The following is a 9155-nucleotide window of genomic DNA, read 5'->3' as shown; positions in this document are numbered from 1 at the left end:
TCCCGAAAAGGGCATGCACCTGATCATGGCATTCGATCACCTCAAGCCGACGGTGTGGAACCCGGGGCCAAGCCATGCAGCGAGGCCCAACCATCCACACATCATCGATAATGAGGGTCAGGAAGGAGGCAAGCTCGGTGTGCCTCCCTCGCCTCCTCCCCTGCACGATTTAGGGGCCAGAACTAACAATGATCATACCGCAGGTTCACCTACAGTAACCTTGTTACGACTTCTCCTTCCTCTAAATGATAAGGTTCAATGAACTTCTCACGACGTCGGCGATAGGAACCTCCGCCGTTGGCACGATCTGAACACTTCTCCGGATCATTCAATCGGTAGGAGTGACGGGCGGTGTGTACAAAGGGCAAGAACGTAGTCAATATGAGCTGATGACTCGTGCTTACTAGGAATTCCTCGTTGAAGATCAATAATTGCAATGGTCTATCCCCATCACAAGATTTCCTGAACCTTTCGAGCCAGGGAGAAAAACTTGTTGGTTGCATCAGTGTAGTGCGTGTGCGGCCCAGAACATCTAAGGGCATCACAGACCTGTTATTGCCTCAAACTTCCATGGCCTAGGAGGCCATAGTCCCTCTAAGAAGCTAGCCACGAAGGGGAACCTCTACGTAGCTAGTTAGCAGGCTGAGGTATTATTCGTTAATGTAATTAACCAGACAAATCGCTCCACCAACTAAGAACGGCCATACACCACCACCCATAGAATCAAGAAATAGCTCTCAATCTATCAATCCTTACTATGGCTGGACCTAGTAAGTTTCCCTGTGTTGAGTCAAATTAAGCCGCAGGCTCCACTCCTGGTGGTGCCCTTCTATCAATTCCTTTAAGTTTCAGCCTTGTGACCATACTCCCCCTGGAACCCAAACACTCTGATTTCTCAGAAGGTGCTAGCAGAATCCCTAGAGCAACATCCACTGATCCCTGGTCGGCATCGTTTATGGTTGAGACTAGGATGGTATCTGATTGTCTTCGAGCCCCCAACTTTCATTCTTGATTAATGAAAACATCCTTGGCAAATACTTTCGCAATGGTTCATCTTCCATAAATCCAAGAATTTCACCTTTGACAATGAAATACGAATGCCCCCGACAGTCCCTATTAATCATTACTCCGGTCCCGAAGGCCAACGGAACAAAACTAGACTCCTATCGTGTTATTCCATGCTAATGTATTCAGAGCGTAGGCTTTCTTTGAGCATTCTAATTTTTTCAAAGTAACGGTGCCGAAACCGCGACCTAGCCAATTAAGGCCAGGAACACGCCGCCGGTAGAAGGGACGTGAGGGCCAGTGCACACCAAGTAGGCAGATCGACCATGACGACCCAAGGTCCAACTACAAGCTTTTTAACTGCAACAACTTAAATATACGCTATTGGAGTTGGAATTACTGTGGCTACTGGTACCAGACTTGCCCTCTAATGGATCCTTGTTAAGGGATTTAGATTGTACTCATTCCAATTACCAGACTCGATGAGCCCAGTATTGTTATTTATTGTCACTACCTCCCTGTGTCAGGATTGGGTAATTTGCACACCTCCCACCTTCCTTGGATGTGGTAGCTGTTTCTCAGGCTCCCTCTCTGAAATCAAACCCTAATTCTCCATCACCTATCACCACCATGGTAGGCCTCTATCCTACCATAAATAGTTGATAGGGCAGAAATTTGAATGAAGCGTCGCTGACACAAAGGTCGTGCGATCCATCGAGTTATCATGAATCACCAGAGTAGCGAGCGAGCCCACGTTGGCCTTTTATCTAATAGATGCATCCCTTCCAAGAGTTAGGATTTGGTGCATGTATTAGCTCTAGAATTACTATGGTTATCTGAGTAGCAAAGTACCATCAAAGGAACTATAAATGATTTAATGAGCCATCCGCAGTTTCACAGTCTGAAATAGTTCATACTTAGACATGCATGGCTTAATCTTTGAGACAAGCATATGACTACTGGCAGGATCGACTAGGTAGCTTCCGGCCATGAGCGGGCCACCCCGGGCCTCTGCCAAAGAGACCGCGAGGCAGACCCGCCCTCATGGGAAACCAAAATTAGAAAGCATGCAGCCCATCCTTGCAATCGAACAAAACCTGCCCGCATCCCAAAGTTGACCAAGAATGGAGATGTAGGAACCGAGCAGTGTGCTCCTCAAGACCTGGAGCAAGGAAAACATGAGTGCAGGCCGGAGAGGTACGACAGGGAGCTTCAATTTACAAGCACTTGGGAAGAATATCCTGTATGGAGCCCTTTACCCTCAGTCTCAAAGCCGAACCTACTCGCGAATGTCAAATCTGTGCAAAATGCGTCATGTGTGTGACCACCTCAATTGTAAGGCCACTCAAAGACATCCATTTCCCAGGAATATGCCCCCTACACACTTGGAGTGGTGCACCCTGCACAAAAAAGCCATCCTCGACCACACAAAATAATTTTCCGTCACCCGGCTCTCTCGCCAAGGGTCGATGAAGAACATCACGTTGGAAGTAAAAGACGTGTGAAAGTTGGAACGTGGCATCAAGGAGCTCTAGTTCACAAGCACCTGGGAAGAACATCCCATATGAAACCCTTTACCCGTAAACTCCCAAATGACCCCACTCGCGATGCGTCTATCTAAACAGGTGACACTATGCACGCAACCACCTCAATTGTAAGGCCACTCAGAGACATCCATTTCCCAAGTATATGCCCCCTACACACATGTTATGGTGCAACCTGCACAGATGAGCACATCTCGATCGATACACAAATCATTCCCTTCTGAGTGACTTGGGTAACCATTCTTTGTGACCACTGCAACCCTCCCAATGGGGGAACAGGACCCTCCGCGAGCCAGAGCATGACAACAAGGGGCCTTGGTTCACAGGAGCCTAGGAAGAACATCCCGTACGGAACCCTTTACCCGAAAACCACCACAGCATCGATGCTCGAGACAATCATGCCATGAGAGAGTGTATCATGCACGTGACCGAGTAAGGCCACTCAGAGACATCCATTTCCCAGGCATATGCCCCCTACACACTTTTGGTGGTGCACCCCGCACGAACAATCCTGCCTCGACTAGCCTGAACAATTCCCCTCTCAAAGGAATGCCTCAGCCTTAATCGCCCATGACAAATAGCTTGATGAGGCATGAATCACCCATGGGAGCCAGAGCATGACGATGCAGAGTCTCGGTTCACAGGAGCCTAGGACGAACATCCCATATGGAACCCTTTACCCAAAAACCTCTGAACCGCACATGCTCACGACAGTCCTGCCGTTAGAGAATGTACCATGCACGTGACCGAGTAAGGCCACTCAGAGACATCCATTTCCCAGGTATATGCCCCCTACGCACTTTTGGTGGCTCACCTTGCACGAACAGTCCCGCCTCGACCCCGTAAACAAGCTTTTTTGCTTCGAAGAGTTTTTCGGAGACGAAGAAGCAACCTTCAGTGCATTCATAGCACTCTTTTGTGCAACTGCCCAAAGAACGCCTCTCTACCCTCTATCGAAACACTCGGCATTACTGCTCCCCAAGGTGAGCTTCTCCTCATAGGCAATTCCGCTCTTATCCGATCACATTTGTGTGCCCGAATTTCAAAAGGCAACCTCCATGGGACATGGAAAAGACTCGAGAAGAGAGCTCGCTCACGGGAGAGAGAAGCCAAGGAGACCATAAGAGTGCTGAGAGTGGGACAATGCTAAATAGGTGGGAGGAGCCTGCATGTATAAATGGAGATATATATCCAATTGCAATGAAGGAACGTGCCAAAGATCAAGAACAATGGCACAAATGCTAGTAACGTGCACTTCGGGAGCAACGCATCACTGGAAGACAACCACCAAACATCGAAAGAGTCATGATGCTCCGCAACCTACGTGCAAAGCGGTCACACACCAGGTAAGGGAGTGAGCCCCAAACATAGCTGGGCGAGGTGCTCACTCTGCTCTTTAATATCTCATTAATACTACTGAGGAAATGGCACAAGCACACACACACAAGCATCCTCAGAAGAGGACAGTTTGAGAGACAAGTCAAATCCAAGAGTTTCGAAGACTACCTCCAGGAACAATCGGGAACAAGACTGATTACAAGTCGTTGAGTCTGTTACTGGGCAAACATGAGATGTGTTGAGCACTATTTTTTAAAGAAAAAATATAATAAAAAAAAAAAAAATAATAATATATGTTTCCATAAGCATGAAGACTAATGGATATTTCGGCCAGTAAGCTGTATCGAGCACTGCAGGAGAAGTTTCATCGAAAGAGCGTTTTCATCGACACAGGGCATGTAAAGCATTAAGAAAAGGTGTTTCGGCAGAAAGTTACCTTCGATGAACGCAAGAAACCGCTCATCGATACCCCAGGTTTCATCGAAAAGGTAAAAGCAAAAGGCGAAAAGGCAAAAGGTGATTTCGAAGAAATATCGTTACCGAGGAAACTCAAGATGCATTCATCGAAATGCAAGTTTCATCGATGAACGTGGTGTCGAACAAAAGAAAAGTTGTTTCATTGATAAAAAGGATATCGATGAAAAAGGGGATATCGATGAACACTCATAAGCCTTCATCGAAGAAAGAAACTCATCGAAAGTATGGCATCGATGAAACTCACGAGCAACTTGTCGAAAAGGGAGACTATCGATGAAAAAGTAATTTCGATGAGTCTTAAAAGCGGCTTCTCGACGTAAGTTTTTCACCGAAACAATATTATCGAAGAGAATGAGCTTTCGATGGAAGATTCAAACACTCGGCCGAAGATAAGGGTTTCATCGATAATTTGAAACGCACGCACTTTGAGCGGACTGTACTTCCCGCGAAGGAATTAAAGGCCCAGTTGAAAAGTGTCACATCTGCAATTAAATTTAAAACACTTGAGTAGCCGTTACAGATGCAGAACATTAACTATACACAAGTTGCCCATTCAATTACAATTAAGCTGAGTGAATTTTCGTAAGAATCAGATCGATGCTAAGAGATTGAAAGCTGTGAAGAACTTGCAGAGATTTGCAAACGATAACCAGAAGAGTTGAGCATTCTACCAAGTAAGTATTGTCTCTCTTATTTACTGGAACTATGGAACCTTCGTCTTCTTCTTCTAAAAAGAGTAGGAAAGGAAAAAAGAGCGAAAAAAAAACAACAGCCTGTAAGTCTTTTGTGTACGAACTTCAATGGAATACAAATCTTGATCAAATGTTTCCCTGCATATGTGTTGTGGATTATTTCATTTTCTTTTGGCAATCGTCTGTGATATTATCTGATAAAGATAAGGTTATTCATATTCTTAAGATCAAATCTATGCTTTAGGTTATAATGTTGCAACAAAAGTTTTGCATGCGGATTGTAATTGTTCCTTGCAAAGCTTAATTGACTGGTCCCTTAAGGGTAGGGTTAAATTCACTCAATCAGCACATAATATAAAGCATTCATTTGGTTTTGAAAGAAATAGTAACTAACAGGTTCATAAGGGATGAGTTAAAAAACTGTCTCACAGATTCGCACTACAAGTCCTGAAGAAAATTGTAATGACTCTGTAACCCATGCAGTAAAGAAGGCACTGGCTAAAGTCTCAAGTTATACTTATCATTTCTTTTCATAATTAGTTATTTCGACAGCTACAGGAGTAATTAAGAAACATTAAACAAAATAACAATCTTGAACTCGTCTGCTATATCTCCATTCAAGGAACTCATGCCATTTCAAGATCAGGAGATATCAGAATAGGGTAACATATCTGCTATAAAAGGCACTATTTATTGGAGACATTCAGTGAATAGGTATACCCGCCTAGGTCCTGCAGAGCCTAAAGAGAGAGAGTTAGTAACTAAATAGGTTCACTCTATAAGTTGGCCAAGTCAATTGGAGGGTTTGATCATAGGAGTTGGCATTTCCCTAGAACCCTTCCAATCTGTTGATTTGAGACCCAACAAGATGCTCACAGGAAATCGATCAGCCCTCACAATGGCCCAAGGCCAAAGATCAGACTACTACAATTTACCCCAACAATCATCATGCCACTCTTTGCAGAGAGGTGATAGAGGCCAACGAGCCCATGCATAGCAATTAAGGTGTAAAAAGGGCTTTGAAGGCAGGAAGCCTAGATGAAAGAGGCTATGAGGTCACCTCGAAGTGGTCTAAGAATCGGGCATGCTTGGGGTGACTACCAGTGCCCACCCCTTATCCCATGATGCGTCTGATACATAGAAACTTCCAAGGCGGCCAAGGAGCCTCCCCACATAGCAATCGGGGTGTGAGCTGATGGATGCAGCATTGATAGCAATCGAGGTGTGAGGCGAAGGATGCAGAAGTGAGAGGCAAGGGATGTAGTAGAGATAGCAATCAAGGTGTGAGATGCAGCAGAGATAGCAATTGAGATGTGCGGCAAAGGGTGCAGTGGGAAGGGCCCAGCAGCTAGATGCATGAAGCAACGGATGCAGCAGTGATGACAACCAGGTTGTGAGGAGAGGAGGGATGCAGCCAAGAAAGCAATCAAGGCTCAAGGCAAGGGATCCAGCAAGGATAGCAATCATGTTGTGAGGGAAGATTCCAACGGCTAAACATGAGAGGCTGCAAGGTCGACTCAAAGAGGTCTATGCATGTGAGAGGCTGCAAGCAAGGTCGACTCAGAGCGGTCTATGCATCGGGCGCACTTGGGGTGACTACCAGTGCCAACCCCTTATCTCGTTACACGTCTGACAAAGAGAACGTTCCAAGGTGGCTGAGGAGGTTACCAGCTGAGGGAAGCAGTAGCGATAATAGATATAGTTCCGAGGTGGTCGAGAAGCCTCACCGCATAGGAATCGGGATGTGAGGCGAGGGATGTACTAGGAAGGCCCCGACGGCTAGACGGAAGAGGCTACATGGCCGCCTTAGAATGGTCCAAGAATCAAGTGCAATTGGGGTGACTACCAGTGCCAACCCCTTATCCTGCAATGCTTCCAACACAAAGATAGTTCCGAGGTGGCCGAGGAGCCTCACCACATAGCAATCGGGATGTGAGGCGAGGGATGCGGCAGGAAGTCCCCAACAGCTAGATGGAAGAGGTTGCAAGGCCACCTCGGAATAGTCCGGGCATCGGACGTGCTTGGGGAGACTACTAGTGCCAACCCCTTATCCCACAATGCGTCCGATACAGAGATAGTTCCAAGGCAGTCGAGGAGACTCACCGCATAGCAATCGGGGTGCGAGGCGATGAATGCGGTGAGAAGGCTGCAATGGCTAGATGGAATAGGCTTCAGGGCTGCCTCAGAATGGTCCAAGCATCAAATGTGCTTGGGGTGACTACCATTCCAACCCCTTATCCCGTGATGCGTCTAATACACAGATAGTTTCAAGGCGGCCAAGGAGCCTCACCGCATAGCAATCAGGGTGCGGGGTGAGGGATGCGGTGAGAAGGCCCCAAAGGCTAGACGAAAGAGGCTTCAGGGCCACCTCATAATGGTCCAAGCATCGGACGCGCTTGGGGTGACTACCAGTGCCAACCCCTTATCCCACGATGCGTTTGATACATAGATAATTCCAAGGTGGCCAAGGAGCCTCACCGCATAGCAATCAGGGTGCGAGGCGAGGGATGCAGCGAGAAGGCCCCAATGACTAGATAGAAGAGGCATCAGGGCCACCTTGGAATGGTCCAAGCATCAGACATGCTTGGGGTGACTACAAGTGCCAACCCCTTATCCCACGATGCGTCTGATACAAAGATAGTTCCAAGGTGGTCGAGGAGCCTCACCGCATAGCAATCAGGGTGCGAGGCGAGGGATGCAGTGAGAAGGCCCCAACGGCTAGATGGAAGAGGCTTCAGGACCACCTCAGAATGTTCCAAGCATCGGACATGCTTGGGGTGACTACCAGTGCTAACCCCTTATCCCGCAATGTGTCTGATATGAAGATAGTTCCAAGGCGGTCGAGGAGCCTCACAGCATAGCAATCAGGGTGCAAGGCGAGGGATGTAGCGAGAAGGCCGTGAGGCGATCGAGGAGCCTCACCACATAGCAATTAGGGTGCAAGGTGAGGGATGTGGCAAGAAGGCCCCAATGGCTAGATAGAAGAGGCTTCAGGGCTGCCTTAGAATGGTCCAAGCATTGGACGCGCTTGGGGTGACTACCAGTGCCAACCCCTTATCTCGCGATGTGTCTGATACGAAGATAGTTCCAAGGCGGCCGAGGAGCCTCACAGCATAGCAATTGGGGTGCAAGGTGAGGGATTTGGTGAGAAGGCCCCAACAGCTAGATGGAAGAGGCTTCAGGGCCACCTCGAAATGGTCCAGGAATTGGATGCGCTTGGGCTGACTACCAGTGCCAACCCCTTATCCCATGATGCATCCGATATGAAGATAGTTCCAAGGCGACTGAGGAGCCTCACCACATAGAAATTGGGGTGTGAGGCAAGGGATGTGGCGAGAAGGCCCCAACAGCTAGATAGAAGAGGTTGCAGGGCTGCCTCGGAATGGTATAAGCATCGGATGTGCTTGGGGTGACTACTAGTGCCAACCCCTTATCCCGCTATGCATCTGATACACAAATAGTTCCAAGGTGGCCGAGGAACCTCACTGCATAGCAATCAGGGTGCGAGGTGGGGGATGTGGTGAGATGGCCCCAATGGCTAGATGGAAGAGGCTATAGGGCCACCTCGGAATGGTCCAAGCATCAGACGTACTTGGGGCGACTACCAGTGCCAACCCCTTATCCCATGATGCGTCTGATACACAGATAGGTCCAAGGTGGCCGAGGAGCCTCACTGCATAGCAATCAGGGTCTGAGGTGGGGGATGTGGCAAGATGGCCCCAATGGCTAGATGGAAGAGGTTGTAGGGCTGCTTCAGAATAGTCCAAGCATTGGACGCGCTTGGGGTGACTACCAGTGCCAACCCCTTATCTCGTGATGCGTCTGATACATAGATAGTTCCAAGGTGGCTGAGGAGCCTCACCACATAGCAATCAGGGTGCAAGGCAAGGGATCCGGCGAGAAGGCCCCAATGGCTAATCAGAAGAGGCTACAGGGCCACCTCGGAATGGTCCAAGCATCGGACGCATTTGGGGCGACTACTAGTGCCAACCCCTTATCTTGCGATGCATCCAATACAAAGATAGTTCCAAGGTGACCGAGGAGCCTCACCACATAGCAATCGGGGTGCGAGGCGAGGGATTCGGCAAGAAGGCCCTAA

The sequence above is a fragment of the Cryptomeria japonica genome, chromosome 2 (assembly GCF_030272615.1).
Source record: "Cryptomeria japonica chromosome 2, Sugi_1.0, whole genome shotgun sequence".
Taxonomy (NCBI): domain Eukaryota; kingdom Viridiplantae; phylum Streptophyta; class Pinopsida; order Cupressales; family Cupressaceae; genus Cryptomeria; species Cryptomeria japonica.
Note: the sequence above shows the minus strand (reverse complement) of the source record.